Source organism: Macaca nemestrina, chromosome 18, assembly GCF_043159975.1.
Source record: "Macaca nemestrina isolate mMacNem1 chromosome 18, mMacNem.hap1, whole genome shotgun sequence".
In the NCBI taxonomy this organism is placed as follows: domain Eukaryota; kingdom Metazoa; phylum Chordata; class Mammalia; order Primates; family Cercopithecidae; genus Macaca; species Macaca nemestrina.
In genome coordinates, this window is record NC_092142.1 from 6,749,605 (window position 1) to 6,773,189 (window position 23,585).

The window sequence follows — 23,585 nt, forward strand, 5'->3', positions numbered from 1 at the left end:
ATACCTTGTTTTAGGAAGAAATCTGTAATAATTTAACAATAAATATCAAAATTTTAAAAGGCTAGCTGAAAGAAATATTTATTTTTCAAGATGTAGCTTCCTTCACAGGAATGCAGAATTTTTTAGCAGGTTCTACTTCTGAAAGTGCTGGAGTATAATTTGATACATCAAATATCAGCCCATGTCATAAAGGAGCAGGTAGAATTGGAGGCCATGGGACTCCAGGCCTGGAAGATGCTGATCAAAGGGAATTCTTTTGCCCTCAGTGGGGTTGCAGGACTCTTTCTATTGTCCTGGAATTTGCATATTCAAATGTAGAGAAGAAGGAGGCGGAGACAGAAAGAACTGAAAAGACTGTGTATTAGCTGTTAGCTACATCAGGATGACTTAGTGTAACCCTGATCAGCTAACGCTTGTATCACACAGGAGATTAGACCCGCAGCTTTTGTTCCTAATAATAAAGGAAATTCCATCTCTAATTCCCTACATGCCACAGCTATCTTTTCATGCCTTTGAAGTTCAGGCTTCAGCATTTCTTGAAAACTGGGAGGTTTTGTAAGTAAAAAGGAGGGGGCTGTTTGGCATGAAGTCCGTTCAAATCTATTTAGTGTAAAGTTAAATATGCTTGTTACTTGATCTTTTTCTGTTTCAAGCAGCGTCTTTCTCTTAGATGCCTTTGTTAGTGCTGGGGCAGGGAGGGGAGGGATGGAGGACAAAAGGTTTCAAGGATGGGTTTTCAGATCATACATGACCTTCTCATTCCTCTGTCTTCTGAACATGATTCAAATTGCTGCTTCTCTGAAAGAAATTCCTGTTCCAAACCTGCATTGGGATTGGAACTTCTAACCTAAGGGAGGCTGTGGTCCCTAAGATAATTAGTACAGGGATGTAAGGGAGCTCATGTTAATTTGTCTATGGATATGGTATTTCTGTATCTACAACTGCCGTCTAAAAAGAGACATTTAAAAAAGTATTAATTTACTGCTCTAAACCAGTGAGCAGATATAAATTTTTTTTGAAACAAATCATTTTAGAAAGGAAGAAATGGCAAGATGCATCATTGGGGAGGTTTATGGGTACTGACTCCTCTCAGTGTATCTAGTAGATTTCCAAACTGTCCCTGGGATTGCAGCTTCTCTGGTCCAGCGAACCTCAATCCACTTCCGAGACCAAGCAGTCACTTCCTCCGGAACAAACACTGAGTTCTGGGACGTCGCCTGGTTGTCAGGAAGGCAAATGATTTGACATCTAAGCTGGCCACATGCCTGGGTTTTGTGTGCTCTTCACCCATAACATGTTGGATACATGCTGGTGGAGAAATTGCTCCAGTCTCTTGCAGGATTTTAGAGGGAGCGATGACTTAATAGTTGGAATTTGTTCATGGCTGACACTGGGCCTGGGCTGATGTTGGGAAGAATGCCATATTTTAGTCTGAATCAGAGTTTTGATGTCTCCATTGGCTTCAGAAAATTAATTTTCATTTCCTGCTTCCAAAATTTGGTTATTCTTGTTTATTTTTTTCCAGAATGTTTCCTTTGCATCAGGACCCTTTGGATTGCTGATTGTTCAATAGTACATCACCTCTGATGATACCCATAGCATTTACTGTAGTGCTGGTAGACCGTCAGTACTTGCAGGATATAATGATAGTCAGACAGGTACAAGAATGGAAAACTGAATAGGTAGATGAGTGCATCTTAACTCCTAATGGAGTATTGTGTAAACGGGAGAAAGATAGCATTGACCTTAGACAAGAGACCAGTATGGGTCTTTCTGATGGTTGGATTTTATTCCCTCAATATTCTTCTTCAAAGCTTTCACTTCTACTTTGACAGGTCTAGAAGAACAGATTGGCCAATGCACATGATGTAAGAGAGTGAGCTCCCAGGAAGCAGCATCTTTTTCTAGCTCTCCACATCCCTTTGTTGTTATCTGTGTGCTAAGAGGAAAGTCACAGAAAGCTTATAGTAGCAGGGTTAGTGGTGGAACTTAAGCCTCAGCATGATTTTCTACAACTTGAAAATTTAACTTCCAAGAGAAGTCTTCCTTGATCTCTATTTTCCCGTCAGGTTAAAAATCCCATGGCATGCTGCATCACGTTTATCATTAATTAATTGTGCAAACTTTATTTTTTTCTTTTTCTTTGGTCTAGTGTTATCCAATACACCAGTTCTGTGATTATAGGAATATTTTTTTTCTCCAAGTCTTACTGAGGTATTATTGACAAGTAAGAATTGCATCTATTTCAAAAGCATAGTCATAATATAATGGGCTTTGGTGACTCAGAGGGGGAAGGTTGGGAGGAGGTTGAGGGTACAGAGAAGAAGAAGGAGGCGGAGATAGAAAGAACTAGAAAGATGGTGTATTAGCTGTTAGTTACCTTAGAATGACTTAGCGTAACCCTGATCAGCTAATGCTTGTGTCACACAGGAGATAAGACTTGCAGCTTTTGTTCCTAATAAGAAAGGAAATTCCATCTCTAATTCCCTACATGCCACATCTATCTTTTCATGCCTTTGAAGTTCAGGCTTCAGCATTTCCTGAAAACTGGGAGGTTTTCTAAGTATTGGGTAGAGTGTACACTGCTTGGGTTATGAGTTGCTTGGGTGGCGGTGAGCCAAAATATCAGAAATCACCACTAAAGAACTTATCCATGTAACTAAAAACCACCTGTACCCCAAAAGTATAGAAATAAAAATACAATTTAATTTTTTAAAATTGCATAGATTTAAGGTATATATGAGACATGTTAATGTAGGTATCCCTTGTTAAATGATTACTACAATCAAGCTACTTAACATACGTATCACCTTACATAGTTAACCCTGCTAAGAGAATAGATAAGGAATATTCTTTATCTGTGCTGCTGTTCAATATGGTAACCACCAGCCAGATGGAGCAATTGAACACTTGAAATGTGACTATTACACCTGAAAACTAACTGAAAACTAAGTGGTTTTAAAAAAAATGTTATTTAAAAAAATTTGTTACTTTAATGTTGTTATCATAATTATTTATGGGACAGAGCCTCACTCTGTCACCTAGGCTGGAGTGCAGTGGCACAATCTCAGCTCACTACAACCTTTACCTGCCGGGTTCAAGCGATTCTCCTGCCTCAGCCTCCCAAGTAGCTGGGATTACAGGCACCCTCCACCACGCCCAGCTCATTTTTGTATTTTTAGTAGAGGCTGGGTTTCGCCATGTTGGCCAGGCTGGTCTGAAACTCCTGACCTTAGGTGGTCCTCCCACCTTGGCCTCCCAAAGTGCTGGGATTACAGGCGTGAGCCATCATGTTATTTAAAGTAACATAAATGTGTTACTTTATTTTTAATTGACAAATAATAATTGCACATATTCATGGGGCACATAGTGATGTTTCTATACATATACTGTATAGTAATCAGGTCAGTGTAGTTAGCCTATCTATCATCTCAAATATTTATCATTTCTTTGTGTCAGGAGAGTTCATTAATTTAAATTTAAGAGCATGTGGCTCGTAACCTGCTACTGTATTGTTGTATAGGATGGCTTTAGACTAGCAGCCTTATAAATACAGGGGCTAAGTCGGAATTGTCTGCCCTTGTACCTAGGCTGACACTTAGCTGTTATAGATCAATTAAGACTCTGATTGATAAATTGCTACTGTCTCAAACCCCAAAGTGTCCTCTATTCCCTGCCGTTCCATATGTTCTGCTTCCTTGCATTTACCCTTGATCCAGAACTAAAGGTTTAATGGTCCCCTGGGACTGTGCTCAATGCCACAGCATTTGTCTGTTCTAACTGGTTGGTGCCTAATGCATGCTGATTATTCAAATAGTGTATCACCTCTGATTATTTCCACGGCATCTACTGTAGTGCTGCCCCATAGCTGACCATCAGTACTTGTTGGATATAATAATGGTCTAGCAAATAGAGGGATGGAAGGATGAAGAGATAGATAAATGCATCTCACCTTTCGATGGGGGTGTTGTGTGAGAGAAATGTAACATCAACATTAGATGAAAGACCAGTATGGGTCTTTCTGACAGCTGGATTTTATTTCCTCAGTGTTCGTCTTCAAAGCTTTCACTTCTACATTGATAGGTCTAGAGTAACAGACTCCTTATCTATCACTGAATCCTAATGGCATATGCAGCACAGATTGCTGTACATCTTCACTTATTTCTTTCTGTCACTTAAGGCTCCCAATGCATAACACTTGAAATCAGTCCGCATCTCACTCATTAACCCATGGGTACCACTCTCTTCCCAGGAACCTCAGTCCCAAGCTTTACTTACTGACATTGTCTTGTTTTTCATCCACCACCAAGTGATAGGTGAGTGTTTTATCTGTATCTTCTAGGAGGCTTCTTTTCATTCCCTCTGTTGGCATATTGCTCCAGGGACTTCTTACTTAAATATCTGGAAATTCTTTTTAGGTAGTCTTCATACCTAAAGCCACCCTCCCCTGGATCCCAGCCAACAGATTGCAGGACTAATATTCTTGAAACATCAATATCATCTAGTTGGTTGTTCAATAAGTTCATCTTTGCCTAACATTCTGTCTTCTCTCCATGAATCCCAAATACATTTTATTCCATCTGGGCAAGTTGATCTCTTGATATCTAAATATGTTCAGTTCTCAGCTCCAAGCACTTGCTACACTTGTTCTCACCAGCTGGAATATCCTTTCCTATTCTTTTAGTCTACACTTCTGGATAGATCTCTGTCAAGCCCTCCCGATAATGAATTTTTCTCTGTTTATTTCAGCTACTTGATTGCCCCTTGTAGGATAAAGAAAATCCTAAGCCACTTTTCAAGGTAGAAAGTTGACCCTATGATTTTATTTTAGAATCAGGGTTTCAGGGGAACAGGTAAGAGTGGAACAGAGTAAGGAGGTATCGAAAGAGAAACAGCAATGATTGCCTTCCAGGGAGATGCAGTTCTCTCACATGCAAAATTCAGCAGATGGGTTGGAAGTGGAAGAGGTTAAAAGGCACCAGTTGGAATACAAGAGGGAGAGAGAACGAGAGCAGGCATGACCTAGGGCATTACCTTAATTCAAGGCCAGGCACAGGGTGGGTTTCATGCCAGCTGCATTTAGAGTCCGTGGTCTGGAAGGACAAACTCATCTAGATAATGCTCACTGACCATCCCATTTGCTTTGACACTTCCCTAGCCACCAACCACCCCCACACACTTGTTTCCACTTTCCCTATGAATATCTCTTACCTCTCCTAAGCTGCTGCATAGCAGAGCTCTTTTCCCAGCTTCCCTCTGCTATATAAGGGGCAGGAACTCTGCAGATTTTTTTTTGATTGAATGTGTAGATGAGCGTGGGAGGAGGGAGAGAGAGGAGGAGAGAGAAAGAGAAAGAGAAGGCAGAGAGAGAGACAGAGAGAAAGAGAGAGAAGGCAGAGAGATAAAAGAAGAAATAACAATTCCTTCTGCTTCTTTATTGTTAGGACAGAAGAGGATAATAAAGAATGGAAGTTACAAGGAAGGTGTGTATGGTAGTAGGATGGGTAAGGAACAGGGAAGCGCAGGCAGCACCCCACTGTCAGCCTTGTTCTTCTCCATCATATCACCCAGTTAAAATCTGCCGTGGTGCTCATGACGCTCCCTGATGACCACTTTTACTGGGTGTGCACAGTCTGCCTTCCCCACTGGACTGGAGGAGTTCTGAGGGCATGGGATGTGTCAGTGTTAATTGCTTCTGTATCCTTAGCACTTGCAAAAGTGGCAAGCAGGTACATACTTTGAATGAGTTGTTCATTGAGTTGCATGAATTAGTGCTGTGAATGCTGATCACACTCTTTGTACTTTTAAATTATTCTTATGTCATCCATGACTGCTGGCGGCACCCCCCACCACACGCACACCCCCAATCTAGATCAGTCTTTGAAAGATAAAGGGAGCAATGCTTGTGAATTGACCACACAACTGTCTTTTGAGAACATTATTTATTTATTTTAATTTTTAAAATTTGTATAAATTTGAAGGTTGCAAGTACAGTTTCCATACATGGATGTGTTGCATAGTAGTGAAGTCTGGGCTTTTGTTTTGTTTCATTTTGTTTGTTTTGTTTTGTTTTTTTGAGATAGAATCTCACTCTTTCACCCAGGCAGGAGTACAGTGGTGTGATATCAGCTCACTGCAACCTCCGCCTCCAAGGTTCCAGCTATTTTTGTGCCTCAGCCTCTGAAGTAGCTGGGATTATAGGCGTGTGCCATCATGCTTAGCTAGTGTTTGTATTTTTAGTAGAGATAAGATTTTGCCATGTTGGCCAGCCTGGTCTCAAACTCCTGACCTCAACTGATCTGCCCACCTCAGCCTCCCAAAGTGCTGGGATTACAGGCATGAGCCACCACACCTGGCCAGCTCTGGGCTTTTAGCATAACCATCACACACCCTCCCACCCTTCTGAGTCTCCATAGTTCGTGCTCTGTGTTCACAGGTACACTTCATTTTGCTCCCACAAACAAGAACCACATAACTCTTAGCAACACATTTGACCAATCCGGCTTCAGTTTCCTCATTGCAGTACTGATGAGGAGTTGAACTAGAATGGAGTGTCAGTTTGTTCTCACTTTGTTATAAAGAGATACCTGAGACTGGGTGATTCATAAAGAAAAGAGATTTCATTGGCTTACAGAGCCACAGGCTGTACAGGAAGCATGATGCTGGCATCTGCTCAGCTTCTGGGAAAGCCTCAGGAAACTTCCAATCATGGCAGAAGGCAAAGGGGGAACAGGCATGTCTTACACGGCCAGAGCAGGAGCAAGAGAGGGAGAGGAGGCACCACACACTTTAAACAACTAGATGTTGTTACAACTCACCCACTGCTGCAAGGACAGTGCCAAGGGGATGGTACTAAACTCTTCCTGAGAAACTGCCCCCATGATTTAATCACCTACTACCTGGCCCACTTCCAGTGTTGGGGATTACAATTCAACATGAGATTTGGGGGAGGACACATTCTCTATATCAAATGGTGTTTAACTAGGGCCCCATCTAACTTGGAATTTGGAAAACAAACAAAAGATATAGAAACTAGGCCACAGAAGAGAAGGTTGAAGGGAAGTATCATTATCTCAGCAAGACAGAGATGGAGGAGTTATGACCGGAAGCAGTCAGTCCCTCCCTGGCCCACCTGTGTACAGAAATTAGCCCATTTTCTCTTGTAGAAGAGAGTGTACTATGTAGCTAAGTTAGGTTTGCAACTAAATCAGTACAGACATTTTGCTTTCTCTTTGCTATAGTGAGAAACTAGTATTAATGTCATTTGATCCACACTCCTGGGTTGTTGTAAAGAATTACAGGAAAGGTGCCCAGGCATGGCGGCTCATGCTTATAAGCCCAGAACATTGGGAGGCTGAGGTGGGAGGATCACTTGAGACCAGGAGTTTGAGACCAGCCTGGGCAACACAGTGACATCCTATCTCTACAAAATATGTTTAAAAAATTATCCAGGCATGGTGGTGTGCACCTGTGCTCCCAGCTACTTCAGAAGCTGAGGCAGGAGGATCACATGAGCCCAGGAGTCCAAGGCTGCAGTGAGCTGATTGTGCCACTGCACTCCAGCCTGGAGGCAACCAAGCCCTGTCTGATAAAAAAAAAAAAAAAAAGTAAACTAAGAATTATAGATAATGAAAGCAAATTTCACCTGCATTCACCTATTGGCTTTAACACTTATGAAGTGAAATCTTTGTGTTTATTGTTATCATTCACCATTTACCAACTGAAGAAAAACGGTAATGATATTTCTGCTGAATCCCTTCATTTCAACTAAAGAGTAGCTCTGCTTGCTTTCTCAGCTCAACCTGAGGATGTAGGGTTGTTTTCTGAAGACACTGGTGAATCCGGAATCACCTGATTCCTACTGATGGTCCCTGCAGAAGACTATGGAAGTCACAAAGGGTGAACCAAAATTTTGGTAAAATAGGCTGGTTAATAGGATATGGAAACAGGAATTTGGTTTTTCCAAATGCGGGAGGCTAGAAATTTCTTCCAACTTTTGAGAAGCTCCAAAGCAAAAAGAAAAACACAAACTTTGTCCATGTATAGATAGCCAGAATATTTTTATTTTCCTAAAATATATGCCTAGTTTCTTTTGAATTCAGGTGGTTATTTGCAGAGCCTTGCTTCAGAAAATACCAACCCAACTGCCTGCCTGGCTTACAGTTGGTACTCGGTAAATGGTAACAATGATTGCTGTTATTGCTGTTCAGAATAATTATATACTGAGAACGGATGTCCTCTCCCACTGATTGACTTGTGTGCATGAGTGTGTGTGTGTGTGTGTGTACGTGCATATGCATTGGCAGAAAATTGGTTCACTCTTATTGGACCTCTGTCCCTCTGTTTCAGGAGAATAAATTGTCTTGCAAAACTGCATGGTGGCACATTCCAGCTCAAGTTACTATGTCATTGATATAGAAGTCAACATTCTTATCTTGGTAATGCCTTCCTTCCTTCCTTCCTTCCTTCCTTCCTTCCTTCCTTCCTTCCTTCCTTCCTTCCTTCCTTCCTTCCTTCCTTCATAATAGTGAACAGACAGACATGGTGCTGTACACTCATGATAACATTGGAAGATAAAACTTTAAATAAAATAATCCATGTTAGATTAACTGTCACTGACTAACCAATACCAGGGAGGGCTCAAGAATGTAAGGATGTGATTAGCTGGATTTCAGATGTGAGAGAGGACCAAGGAGTATCCCACATATAAGTACTTCTTTCTCTTTCTTTGTCCCAGCCCAGGTTTTCTCCTTTCTAACCTAGCTGGCTTTCTTCATCCTTCTCAGAGGACATTGCCCTCTCAGAGTTGTTTCCTCTCCCAGCAATGACCATTTACACTTCACAGGGGCAGACTCTCCCACCAAGTCCATAAACCTGCACTCTGTGCAGAATCAATGCCCATTTGCAGCTGCTAATGCATTAATAACAGAAACGTCCGTGGCCATGACCTACCTGAGTCATTACACACTAATCATAGGAGGCAATTTCAAGCAGATTGACTAGTGATCGGTGTCCTCCCTGACGTCCAGGCAGGAGGACACACGACTGCCTTCACAACCCCGCAGCAGATGGCCCGAGAGCATAATCACACGCTACAGCCAGCGCAGGTCTGGCTTCAGGAAGGGGAACTCCATGTCTTGCATGCAAAGCTGGGCTTTCTCGCCTGGAGGCTGTGCTCCAAATGCTCGTCTTTCATTTTGGAACAGAATCCACATCTCAGTGACCTTCTTTGTGCTCATTTTAAACTTATCACACAGACAACTCTCTGAAGACATGGAGGAAATGAGATTCACCTGCACCTGAATGACTCTAACATGCACCACTGTCCACAAGCCACTGTCATTCCTTCTCCACTTTCCTCTGCAATCCCTGTCCAGGTATATGGTCCAAAGCTATGGTCATCACGGGCTTGTGATTTGTGTTATTATTTCTTCCCTGAAGCTGCTTAAGCATTGTTTTTTATTCACATTGCTCTCTCATTCCCTGCGATCATCATTATAATAGCCACACGATATATCATCAGGATGATGTTTTTCTCCTTTATCTTAGAATATCTAGTAGTTTCTACTTTCCTCACTAATAGCAGAATCACTAGAGTTAATTACTTAGCACCTATAGAGTTTTCATCTTTGGGGTAGGTGCCTGAGAAGTATTAGTCAAAGGATAGAAGCATCTTTATGACTTTGGATGTATTTTGCTAACTCATTTTTTAATGGATGTTGCTCATTTACAGTCAGTTCATTGTATTTTGGGCTTTCTGCTCTTAGCTGTATATTGTTTCTTTGCCCATAATGAGGACTCAGATTATATTTAAGAGGAACTAGGTAATGAGTTACAATATGCATCTAACAGAATCTATACCTTTAAGAAACTCACAGAATAGAGAGGGAATCTTGGTTAGAAAATAACTCATTGCTCTATGACATGATAATGTCCAAGAAAAGAGAATAGAGTTTTGGAATACATGGATTCTGGTACAAGGCATGATTTCTGATACAGACTCAAGCCAGGAGCCTCTCTCCTTGACTGATCTGAGATGAATGCCATGTTATTTCTCAACAAGGATTAGGAGAGGGTGGAAATGAGGGGTCTAATGGTTCTCCAGTCCTGTGGATTACTGTTCTATCCGTAAATTCATGTATAAGAACTTTGTTGCATGCACTGTGGTCCCAGTCTAGTTTTAGGGGGCGTACACTCTGACAATAGCTTCTGAAAAGTATCTAGGTGGAAATGTATAAAGGTTGTGTATTGTCGGTCTGCAATTGCAAAAATCTGGAACCAGCCCTAATGCGCATCAATCAACGAGTGGATAAAGAAACTGTGAGATACATATATGTGTATATTTATATATATTTAGAGAGAGAGAGAGAGAGAGAGAGAGAGTATATGTGTATATACTTATATGTGTGTGTGTGTGTGTGTATATGTAAACTGTATACACACATACACAATGGAATACTACTCGGCCATAAAAAGAAATGAATTAATGGCTTTTGCAGCAACCTGGATGGGACTGGAGGCTATTATGCTAAGTGTAGTAACCCAATAATGGAAAACCAAATATCATATGTTCTGACTCATAAGTGGGAGCTAAGCTATGAGGATGCAAAGGCATAAAAATGATACAATGGACTTTGGGCACTGGAGGGGAAAGGGTGGCAAGGGGATGAGGGATAAAAGACTACAAATTGGGTTCAATGTATACTCCTCAGGTGATGGGTGCACCAAAATCTCACAGATCACCACTAAAGAACTTACTCATGTAACCAAATGCCACCTGTTCCCCCCCTAAAAAACCTATGGAAAATTTTTTTTTTTTTAATGTTGCTCATTGTGAGGTCAAATAAGCTGGGATTCTTTTTGGGTGTTTATGCTCAATAGACTCAGTGGGTCACATCTAGTAGTTCATTAAGATTTAAATGAATGAAGCAGCAGTCCCAGTAGAAAATGCACAGCCTTGGAGACAAACAAATGAGGATTCAAATCTTGGCTTTCTATTCACCATGTATGCAAAGTGGGAAAGTTACTTAATCCCTCTCAGCTCCAGTTTCTCCAGTTTCGTCTTCTCTCATGAGGATGACAATAGGAACCCACAGGTCTCTTGTGAAGATTAAAAATTCCTTTTTGGGAGGAGGGGATGTCTGTTAGGGATAAACCTTTTAGTACAGAGAGTGGGACCCGGGGAGTATAGCTTGGGCAGTGATCATTTCAGCAAAAGAGAGTCATGATTACTGCTCTGCTGTGTCAGAGAAAACCTTGTGCTCTGATAAGGAAGAAGAGAGAAGAGAGGAAATGAAAGGTAAGGATCCAACCAGCACGTGGGTGGGAATCAGATGTTTATGTGAAAGGAAGAGCTCCTAGGAAACCAGTAGCTGGTTCTGAAGTTCAGTTTGAAGTGGTTTTCTGTGTGGTCAGCCAATCTCCCGGACTCCGTGTGCCCTTTCCTACCCTTTCCCCTAAAGTTAACCATTCTTTTCAAAACTCACACTTGAAACGGTTTGAGAATGATGAAGGATGGAAGTTATTTGAAGTGCTGAATTCCTACCTGACTCCATGAAGTGGACAGCAGGTGTTGTTCCTAGTAATTCTTAAGATAGCAGCTAACACCATGGGAGTTTTGCTCATGGACCAGGCTGTGTACTAAGAAGTTTACAAGCGTCACCTCATTTCATCCTTATAATGACTGAGTGAGATAGGTTCTGCTAGTTATTACTCTTCTACAGATGAGAAAACTGGAACTGGAAGAGGATACATGGATTGCTCAAAGTCAGACAGTATGCAAAAGCTGGAGCTGAGTTTGAATTCCAGCCATCTCAACTCTGGAGTCTATATTCTTGACCACTGTACTAAACTCTTTCTTTGTGCAGAACTCTGAGACAAAAGTGCCAGTGGGACTATAAGTCTCATCAAAGAAATAGTGACAAAGATGATTGTCTTCATCAGAAGGTGGATTTGAGGATTCTGGTGCCTGGAGACCTCAGCTAATGTCTAGGTTATATTTACAACTCCACCTCTTCAAAAGGTGGGTGAAGGCTGGACCTGGTGGCTCATGCCTGTAATCCCAGCACTTTGGGAGGCCAAAACGGGTGGATCATTTGAGGTCTGCAGTTCGAGACCAGCCAAGCCAACATAAACCATGTCACTTCTAAAAATACAAAAAGAAAAATTAGCTGGGCATGGTGGCACACACCTGTAATTCCAGCTACTTGGGAGGCTAAGGCAGGAGAATCAGTTGAACCCAGGAAACAGAGGTTGCAGTGAGCCAAGATCACACCACTGCATTCCAGCCTGGGCAACAGAAGTGAGACTCTGTCTCAAACAAACAAACAAATAACAACAACAACAACAACAACAACAAAAAGAGGGATGAAGTTGATGACTGGTATGATTTAAAAAATATCGACTTCTAATGTGTAGCTTTCCTTCATCTTTCCCTTCTTCCCCATGCAAAGAAAGATGAGGAACATGAGCATACTATACTATAGTGTGTGTCTGTAGTTTAATACTACATATCTGTAGTTTACTACTTAGTGTGCAAATATTCTAATAAAAAGTCATAAGGATAGGGAAGTAAAGGAAGGAGAACTATTCCAGTCTAAAGTTTAAAAATACCTTATTATTCAAAGCGTATGGTCTTACCCCTGCGTAGTGGTGGTGCTGAAACAGATTGCAAGCTCCTTTCCTAAGGCTGACTCTGCAAACATGAGGTTTTGAAGAACTTGAAGGTTTCACACCTGCACAAAGGCTCCCAAGAAGCCTGTCACAGCAGCCCTCGTAGTACTGAGCTCAAAGTCACTGACGATTCTGTTCAAATCCTCTATTCCCCACTATGAAGCCTTTGATCCGGGGTACGGTGAAAGGTGAGGAATCAGAACAGGGCCCCTACCATTCCTGTGATGCTCTTCCTCATCTCTTCCTTACTGGAATTGCTCTCTCACTGCATCAAGCAGGGAGCTACAGCAATTCATTCGTTCAACAAATACATAGTGAGCGCTGTTCTGCGCTAGGCGTGTGCTCGCCGCGAGAGACACAGTGGGAAAATCAGACACGCATGCTGCCTAGACTCAGGGGTCTTACTTTCTCCAGAGGAAGCAAATATTAGATAAGTAACTGTACAATAAAATAGTATAACTACAAAGCACGGTGAGTGCTGCAAGCTAAACACACAGCGTGTGATAGGAATGTATGCAGAGTGTGGCCATTTAATGTAGGTGATCAAGGAAGTGATATTTAAATGGATACATTCTAGGGCAAAGTCTCTGGGCGAGGAGCAAGACGTTGGTGCTTTCGAGGAATTAAAGGATGGTATGGTTAGAACGGAGTCCTGGAAGGGGACATAGGATGGAATTGAAAGAGCAGATATGAGAAAGATAACCATCCTGAAGGTACCGACTTCAGATTTCAGCCTAAGTGCCTTGGGCAGCTATTAAGGGATCTGAAAAAGTAAGGAAGTTAGTAATACTTGTGTTTTTTAAGGAAGTATTGGTTTGGCTACTGTGTTGAAGAAGGCTTGAAGAGGAAGCAGAAGGAACAGTTAAGTGGATCATTGAAATAGTCTGGGGCCAGGCCCAGTGACTCACACCTGTAATCCCAGCACTTTGGGAGGCCGAGGCAGGTGCATATGGTCAGGAGTTTGAGACCAGCGTGATCAGCATGTTGAAATCCCATCTCTAATAAAAGTACAAAAAATTAGCTGGGCGTGGTAGTATGCGCCTGTAGTCCCAGCTACTGGGGAGGCTGAGGCAGGAGAATCACTTGAGCCCGGGAGGTGGAGGTTGCAGTGAGCCAAGATTGCACCACTGCACTGCAGCCTGGGTGACAGAACAAGACTCTGAAAAAGAAAAAAGTATGGGAGGGAAGGATGACATTGTCTTGGAATAGGGGTGAGTTATGGGAATGGAAAGAAATTGAGGGATCCTCCATTTCTCTCTGTCTCTCTCTCTCTCTCTATATATATATAATATATCTCTATATATTATATATATCTATATATAATAATATATCTCTATATATTATATATATCTATATATAATAATATATGTATCTGTATATAATAATATATGTATCTATATCTCTCTGTATATATAATCTATCTGTTAATCTATTTGTTTTCTATTCAATATTGCATAAATCTCAACTATTTGCTCAATTATCTGGTGCATCAGAGAGTGCCACCAGTATGTTCTAAGTCCTGTAGAAATCATGCATTTTTTTTTCAGTTTTACCATTTATTTTTAAAAATTATGTTTATTTATGTATTGCCCTGGAAATGTATAAACAGTTTCTTCTTCCCCTATTAAAGTTTGCTTGGGCGGAGCGGGTCTTGCTGGTTTCTGAGTTTGCCTTGGCTGCCATCTTCCATCCTGCCTAGGATGACACCATTTGTTTCACATAAGTTTCTCATGCATGGGAGGCTGACATTCTTAATAGTTCTGTCACTCCTGTTACAACAGGCTGCTGAAAAGATACAAGCGATGCCTGCAGGAGATAAGGCCGTCTCAGCGGTTTGTGTAACACCAATGGGGTGTGAGGTAGCAGGAAAATAATTAGTTGAGTTAGATGTAAATGGAAGACGGATGAAGAAACTGCTAATATGTGGATGCCTGGGAGGAGGGGTGGCTTGCCTCATTTAAGGTTTGAGGAAGAATAATTGAATGAATAGCTATGAAAATGAAAGCAATATTAAGAGACTTGTATGACAACGTAGAAGGCCGGAAGAGCTAAATTCAATCAACCAGCATTTACTGAGTGTTTATTATGTACCTGCCACTGTGTGAGGCATTTTAGCTACACTGGAGGGAAAAAATAATGCTAAGACATAAATAAGACTTTAGACTCTCCGTGGGAGACAACATTTCAGAATGTATGAATGCATCAAGCAGATATTAGGCAGGTTGAGTAGCAATTGTAAGCTACATTAATAGGCAAAACTATTAGGGATGGCAGGAATAATGTTGAATATAAGAGACATGACTGACTCTGTGACAATAGTTGATTTAAATTCTCTGAACATTACTTCTTTCCTTTATAACATGTTCATCTCACAGCATAGTGTGCCATTACATCTTCGTACACACACATACACACACACATCACACATCTAGTCAAGGCTTTTGAGGCCACATTAGGGGTTCTGGGAACAGGAAGGTGGTGGAGAAAAATTCCCTCTCCTAACCATTTAGTTTATAGGAGTCTGCTATTTTAGTGAATAGTTCAGAGAAGTTAAAGGTGTTCAGAGAAGAAAAAGTCAGCATAAACCATGCCATGGACTAGATGGGCAGATGATAGGTGTTGGAAAACATGCAGAGATGAATCCTTCATTGAAGATGCCCATCTCTTGCGAAAGTTGTAGAACATAGATAATCAATATATTAGCTACACCTTACAGAACATGGGCCATTCTAACAGATCATAATCATTATTTAATATGTTACTGAGAGTTTTTATTGTATTTTATTATTGATCCAATGTCATGTTTTGATGTCTTTGACATGTGACATTCTTTTTTTCTTTCTTTCTTTTTTGAGACAGCATCTTGCTCTGCCACCTAGGTTGGAATGCAGTGGCATGATCTCGGCTCAATGCAACCTCTGTCTCCTGTGCTCAAGCAATTCTCCTGACTCAGCCTCGCGGGTAGCTGGGACTACAGTCATGTGCCACCACACCCAGCCGATTTTTGTTTTGTATTTTCCACAGTGACAGGGTTTCGCCATGTTGGCTAGGCTGGTCTTGAACTCCTGAGATCAGGTGATCCATATGCCTCAGCATCCCAGAGCGCTAGGATGACAGGTGTGAGCCGCTGCGCCCAGCCAGACATTTTTTCCTGTGCTATATACTCTTTCATATTGTTTAAAGCTCTTTTGTTCTTTGGATCTGATAGTTCTGTTGTTTTAGTCCTGAGATTTCTCCATTTCTTGTCTGCTTTTTATTCAGTGTGTTTTCAAATCTCCCTTTGTTATCATAGCTTCTCTTTACCTCACATTCTTTTCTCTCACTTGTCAAATTTCTCATCAGCTTTTCATCCTGGATTTTTCAGAGTTTGGTTTATGAAATGGTCCAGTCATTTCTACACCTCTGAAAACTCTTAGAATTAAAAAAAAAAATCAGAAGTGGATACAGGCTTGTTTTCGTGGGTGGAATTAAGTTTAGAATAGGTGACATGTTTAAATTTTTAGACTGCAGACATTAGGAATTGACTTTTAAAAGATGTTACATGAATGAATGGTTAGAAAGCAGTGACATCTTTTCTAGAAAGATACTTTTCATGTGTCAGATTTATTTATCGGTTAATAATAAGGTAATTTTTTGTATCACTAGGTGATTTTCTACTGCCTCATTAGTTGAAGAAATAAAAAGACAGCTGCCCTGTGCTAACCCATAGAAGGGCATAACTACTTAGTATCCTGAGGGCCAAAGAACAATTAAAGTAAATTAAAATTATTTTATTTTATTTTTGGCGGGGGTTGGGGGGAGCAGAAAACAGAATGACTAGACTCAGAAGGGTTTTTCTAGAGAAATATTTTAACCATTGAGTAAATTTTCCTTGATTAAAGAAGGAAATAAGAACTTGGAGAGGAAATCTAAGTATTACTTTAGGGTTATTGAGAAATGCCGGCTAGTGGTGCTTGGAAAGATAAGGACAACTTGTCAGCCCCTCCACAGAGAAGTAGTTTTAGTAAAAGTCAACGAAAGTGGCCGCGCACGGTGGCTCACGCCTGTAATCCTAGTGCTTTGGGAGGCCGACGTGGGCGGATTTCCTGAGCTCAGGAGTTTGAGAATAGCCTGGGCAACATGGTGAAACCCCGTGTCTACTAGAATACAAAAAAATAGCCAGGCGTGGTGGTGTGTGCCTATTGTCCCAGCTACTCAGGAGGCTGAAGCAGGACAGTTGCTTGAACCTGGGAGGCGGAGGTTGCAGTGAGCTGAGATCATGCCACTGCACTCCAGCCTGGGCAAGAGAGCGAGACACCATCTCCAAAAACAAAAAACAAAAAACAAAACAAACAAAAAAAAAGTCAAAGAAATATGCCAGAATGGTCATTATATATTGAGAAATCAGATTCAACGTCCCGTAGATTTAGGCACTCTCACATCTGTGTATCTGGATTGGGTCATAGGGAGTTTGGTTCCAGGCTGAGTGAAATAAGACAGAGGACGGGCCAGGTAGATTTCTTCTTGCTTGCCCGTTCTCACGTTCTCATTCATAGAGGATCCCTGTAGTTCTGTTGAGAAGAATTCATTGGAGCTCAGCTGGAAGTGCTGTGATTGATTAGCAATGTCTTCCATGGGTACAGGAAGGGGAGGTGGTAGGTAGCATATGTGCCAGGTCTTGCCATTCTGTTCTAGACAGAAGAAACTTTTCCCCTGTGGTCAAAAAGGGAGAGCTATTTGCTTCTGGAGACTGGATCTACTTGGGTTGGTGAATGCATTTTAAGATGACCTGGTTTCATATTACTGTCAAGCAAGAGAGAACAATGTCATCCTAGAGTCTCAGGAGTAATGTTACAGTTCAGTTGGGAATACCTATTATGCCTGTTAGTATTTCTAACTAAATCCTCTTTCAATGTGATAGTTTAATTGTAGGAAAATTTTTCTACAGTTTTGTTTAGGGAATACTGTTTGCTTAGCGCTTCATCAATTTATACTATTGGATTTTGTTGCAAATGACACTCGCATTGGAATGTGTGTTAGACACAAAAGGCAGACGGGAAGATGGTTCCATCCATTTCAGAGAAATGTGAATCAAAAGTGAATAGGATGGCTTTGAAGGTGGTGGTCTTATTTTTGAATGTGCATCAGGCCCCAGGTGGTAGGTCTTGGTACTGTGTGCTGCTGTATTCTTCATGCATCTCTCTAAACAAATACGTCCTCAGGGAAGAGAGCCAGGAGAGAGAGGAAGTTCTAGAAATGTGCTGTTGGTAAATATACCTAAAGACAGTGACATTTCCTTAAGAATGTTCATCATAATGAGAAATGCAGTGAATATGAAAATAAAAAATAAGGCCGGGTGCCATTGTTTATGTCTATAATCCCAGCACTTTGGGAGGCCGAGGCTGGTGGATCATGAGATCAAGAGATTGAGACCATCCTGGCCAACATGGTGAAACTCCGTCTCTACTAAAAATACAAAAATTAGCTGGGCATGTTGACGTGCGCCTGTCACCAGAGCTACTTGGGAGGCGGAAGCAGGGGACTAGCTTGAACCTGGGAGCCAGAGATTGCAGTAAGGTGAGATCACACCACTGCACTCCAGTCTGGGGGACAGAGCAAGACTCTGTCTCCAAAAAAAAAAAAAAAAAAAAAAAAAAGAAAGAAAGAGAGAAAAGAAAAAGAAAACCAAAATGGAAAAGATGTAGTAAAGACAGAGAACCTGCATTGTGATACTTTCTATGTCCATCATTGTTCTCCAAGTATTGCCTGGTTTTCCACCCTCACAGCAGGCAGATGCAGGGGGTGGCAGAGGCAGCATGCTGGGAGAGTGAAGCCCATTCACAGTGGAATCAAGCCCCCATCTTTGAACCCGGTCTCTGACCCTGGCAGCTTCTTGACCTCTGTGAGCCTTGGTGTCCTCCTTTGGAAAATGGACCAACAAATGGATACCTGCAAATAAGAAGGCTTAAATAACTGATATATCTTGTCTCAGTTGAAATGGGGACACTATGGCTCTGAGAAGTCAAGACCCACTGGTAAGTAAATGTCAGAGCCAGTTTTGAGCTTCAGCGTTCCTCCTGCAGAGCTGATATCTCATGTTGTGCTATAGAAAGGGCTGGATTTATAACCTAGAGACGGTTGGATGTTGAGTCTAAAACTAGTGCTTCAGTTCCAGCTTCATCACACACCACCCAGGAGAACTTTGCCAGTTCTCAACTTCCTTGGCCTCTGTCTCCTCATCTCTGAAAGCCATAACATTCTCTAAAGAGGTGGGGGAGAAATTGGATGAGATGATAGATGTGGAGACGGTTTGCACAGCAGGACAGGCTATGCAGTGGCAAAGTACCATTGTAAGCAAGACTAGATATGTAGCTGCAGAAGGTCAAAGAAGACACAGGAAATCCTTTAACACCTGAGTGAACGTGATCCATGACAAATGAAGTTACTTCATTTAAAAAGAGCCTAGTCAGAGTTTTATCATATTTAAGAAATATCATTTATTGGCAATCTACTATCTGCCAAATCACTGTTCCAGTTTTTCTTTGTGATCCAGAGCAGTTTACTTTACAACGCTTATTTTGAAGGAACTCAAAATGGCCTTGAGAAAAGCATTTTTTAGTCTGACCTGTTTTTTGGAACCCAAGAGTTTAGAGCACTTTATATTTCTCAACAATTTATTTACATGGAGGGAGTCTATAAATGCTTTATATTTATCTGTGTTATGAATTTATGCATTTCTGAAGAAATCCACCCACCATATGGCATGTTGATTCTCCTTTCTCTCATTTCCCCCAAAACACTAAAGAAGGAGGGCCCTATGAGGTTCAATGGTCTCATTTAATGGTGCCTTTAAAGTAGACATGCTGATGCCAAGTCTTTCTGTATTATGTCTTCCCAACAGGGATGGCTTCTTAGCAGTGAATCTGGGATGAGTAATTTGAATCACCGCTATCCACCTGAAAAGCCAAAGTTGTTCTAGGATGACCCAAACCAGAACAAACCTAAAATGTGTACAGGTGATAGAATGAGAATACGAATATATGTTGTGGGCTGGGAGAGTCAAAATGGCAAAAGAGTGGAAATAAGTGAATGGGGGGAAATGAGTGGAAGTAAGTCTCTAAACAGAGAGTTGTACACCTGGGTGCAACATTCTTACAAGCAGCCCAGTAGAGGCAGATGTGCAGGTTACAAAGACACATGCTGTCAAGCAGCAAGTACCGCTTATTGTCTCCGTTTTCTCTCTAATTAATATATGTCTTAGGAAAGATTAGGTAATCACTTGGCACCACGCATCTTTATAAGACCATCTCTGTAAAAACAAAAACAAAAACAAAAACAAAGTATTAAAGCGACAGTGGCAGAGAGAATCATAAGAAAAGTGTTGCATGTTGAGAGGAATCCTCCTGCCTCTTTTTGAGAATCCCTCCAAAGGCATCCTGTATGTCTGCCTTGTGAGGAAACACCCTTTGGGTACCAGCTCATCAGTATCAGGAAGGCAGCATGCTCATGTCTCAGTCCCAATGCATGCCAACTCACTGAGTGGGTAGCATTTTCACAAAGTCAGAAAAGTGAGAGTTTTATTCTCAAGGTTTGGTGGTTATGTTTCGTGATGTGTGAGCAATACTTTGGACAATTTTATCCAGATGGTTTTGTCCAGGTAATTTTTGTCTGCAATATATGAAATATGTGACATTTTACTATCAGATACCTTTGATCACTGTTTTTTAGTGGTGAGAATAAAAAGATATCTTCATTTTCCATTAAGTATAATATTTTATGAATATTTTCCCCACCTCTTCACTTGAATACCTTCCCACTCCAACACACAAACCTACATCTGTATTCCCTTTGATCCATAATTATAAGCTTTTGAAGGGATTATATCAAGATTACCTATTTTTTAATACCATGTTAATAATTAGACAACTTGCCAGTGTTGAAGTTTGCTAAGGTCATCTCCATCACAATTCCTGAGCTAATTACTAGAATACCAGTCAGTAGGTTCTAAAGCAAACACTCTGGGGGTGTGCCTAGATGGAAATCTGAATTTTTAATAGACAGATGAGTTGTTCTTTATTAATAGTAGTTTGAAAACTAACACAGTTCAAGCAAAAAAAAAATTCTCATACAATTGAGCACTGGGACCAAAATATTTTTTTAAAAAACTTGGTCACTGGATGAAATCTAAGTTCTTGGCTTTCTCTTAAAGAGTACTTTAAAGGTTAGAAATCCCCAACAGAGGCTACCTGGTTATGTAATTCCAAATTCATTCCTCTTCTAAGACACACAATAGCACTCAAGAGACCTGAAAAAGTTAGTTCTTCTCCAAAGAGTGCATGTTTAACCAACTTCTCAAACCAGGTGACCATTATTATTATGTTCACTTTCAAAAGCATAGAATAATTTGAACTTGTAGAAATGTATCCAAAGGAACTTAATCTTTTCTTTTGTGGTAGATGCACAATAAAAGTTTTCTTCATTGAATGAATGAGTCAAGAACTCATTCTCATAATGCAGGAGAATGAAATGGGAAAGGTGGTAGGGGTGAGGGGTGGCACATCTCTAGGAGACTGGCATGATTACAGATTTGGGTAATTCCCAGGATGGAGCAGCCTGGGGTAGACTTAGACAATTAGATAGAAGGATCAGAAGTGGAATGGAATATGGCAAGAAATGTATGTGCATGGAGTAAAAGATGGCAGAAAACAAAATCCATTGATTCAATAAATGAATATTTTATGGAGTGCTTACTGTATGCCAGGCACTGTGCTGCTGAGGAAGGCCAAGTTGACAGGGTAACTGACCATCCCAGGATTTCCAGAACTGAGGAGTGTCCTGAGAGGTAGGACTTCCATACTAAAGCTAGGGAAATGCCAAGCAACCCAACCTGAGTCGATCACCTTGAACTTGAAGAAGTACTGTGAATATAATGGGTTTGTTGCCTGATGTATGCGGCAATTCAATAGGAGACACTGGGTTACAGCAGAGAAAGTGGTTTAATTATGGGGCTGCTGAACGAGGAGCAGCAAACTTCAAATCCATCTCCCGGAGGAGCTGAGAGTTAGGGTTCTTGGAGAGGGCTAAAGTGTGGAGATGGTTCATTGATCAAAGAGTCCATGGTGAAGTCATGGACAGGGAGGTAAACAGTATTCGCATGCTGATTCTGTTCCTCTATGGGAGGTCTTTAAACTGGTTGGCATCAGCTGTTGCACTGGAATTTTGGATCTGATAAACATTTTAAGCAATTCTTTTTTTTTTTTTTTTTTTTTTTGAGACAGAGTCTCACTCTGTCACCCAGGCTGTAGTGCAGTGGCACGATCTTGACTTACTGCATCCTCTGCCTCCCATGTTCTAGCAATTCTCCTGCCTCAGCTCCCAAGTAGCGGGGATTACAGGTGCCTGCCACCACGCCCAGCTAAATTTTTTTGTATTTTTAGTAGAGACAGGGTTTTACCATCTTGGCCAGGCTGGTCTTGAACTCCTGACCTCATAAATCCACCCACCTCGGCCTCCTAAAGTGCTGGGATTACAGGCATGAGCCACCGCACCCAGCCCATCTTAAGCAATTCTTAAACAAAAGCTTTATGATTCTAGTATCAGAAATCCTATCTACAGGAACAATGGGGATGCATAAGGTTGGTGTCTAGTGACTTTCAGTTAGAAGGAAGTGGGTCAAAGTGCAGCCTGATTACTGCTTAATTATGACCATATTTCTGGCCAGAATTCTTGTTAACCATGTGAGGATGGCTTCAGGGCTAACAAGAGTGATGAATAGTATGGTTGCTAAGGGATCATGAAACAGGCCATCTGACTCTCTGCAGCAAGGGGGCAGGAAGTGTAGGGGTTAGGGGAGAGTTAGGCCTAGCTCACTCATGACCTAAATTAGTTTCACGTGTTATCGGAAAGGGGTTTGGATCCAAACTCTAAGAGAGGGTTCTTGGATCTCAAGCAAGAAAGAATTCAGGGCAAGTCCACAGAGTAAAGTGAAAGAAAGTTTGTTAGGAAAGTGAAGGAGTAAAAGAATGGCTACTCCATAGGCAGAGCAGCCCCAAGGGATGCTGGTTGTCCATTTTTATGATTATTTTTTGATGATATCCTAAACAAGGGGAGGATTATTTATGCCTTCCCTTTTTAGACCATGTAGGGTAACTTCCTGATGTTAACTTGGTATTTGTAAACTGTCATGGTGCTGGTGGGAGTGTGGCAGTGAGGACGACCAGAGGTCATTACTATCACCATTTTGGTGTTGGTGGGTGTTGGCTTCTTTACTGCAACCTGTTTTATGAGCAAGGTCTTTATCTGTATCTTGTGCTGACCTCCTGTCTCATCCTGTGACTTAGAATGCCTAACTATCTGGGAATGCAGCCCAGTAGTTCTTAGCCTCATTTTACCCAGCCCCTATTCAACATGGGATTGCCCTGGTTTACATGCCTCTGACACAAGAGTGAGCCAGGGAAAGAGAGACATTCAAGGGAGAGGTAACAGCACTTCTGGGGACCTGGGGGATCACAAGCATTAGGAAAACCAGGAGAAAAAAAGGGAAGGAGTGGACAGAGAGTGGCACAAAATGAAGCCACAAAGATGGGTAGTGTCCACTCTCTGTAGGGTCTTGTAGGACATGTGTTAGCTTTCCACTGATGCTGCATCAAATGACCACAAATCATTGGTTTAAAACCATGCAAATTTTCTGTCTTACAGTTCTGGAAGTTAAAAGTCTATCATGGGTCTTACTGGGCTAAAATCAAGGTGTCAGTGGGGCAGCATTCCTTATGAACTCTCTATAGGAGAGAACCTGTTTCCTTGCTTTTTTTGGAGGCTAGAGGCTGCCTGCATTCCTTGGCTTGTGGCCTCCTTCCATTTTTCAAAGCCAACAATGGCGGGTTGGGTCTCTTTCACATCAAATCCCTCTGATACTGACTCTTCTTTTACCTCCT

The 23,585-nt window shown here is 41.4% G+C and overlaps 1 protein-coding gene and 1 long non-coding RNA gene across 2 annotated transcripts in view; both read left to right on the forward strand.

Moving 5' to 3' along the window:
• LOC105467818 (RNA binding fox-1 homolog 1) overlaps positions 1–23,585 on the forward strand; it is a 2,482,591-nt gene that overhangs the window by 1,089,304 nt on the left and 1,369,702 nt on the right.
• The window catches only part of LOC139359727 (uncharacterized), a 210,872-nt gene continuing 198,337 nt past the window's right edge, over positions 11,051–23,585 (forward strand). The window contains exon 1 of the long non-coding RNA XR_011616094.1: positions 11,051–11,096. This is a non-coding gene — a long non-coding RNA (uncharacterized lncRNA). The remainder of the gene's footprint in view (positions 11,097–23,585) is intronic.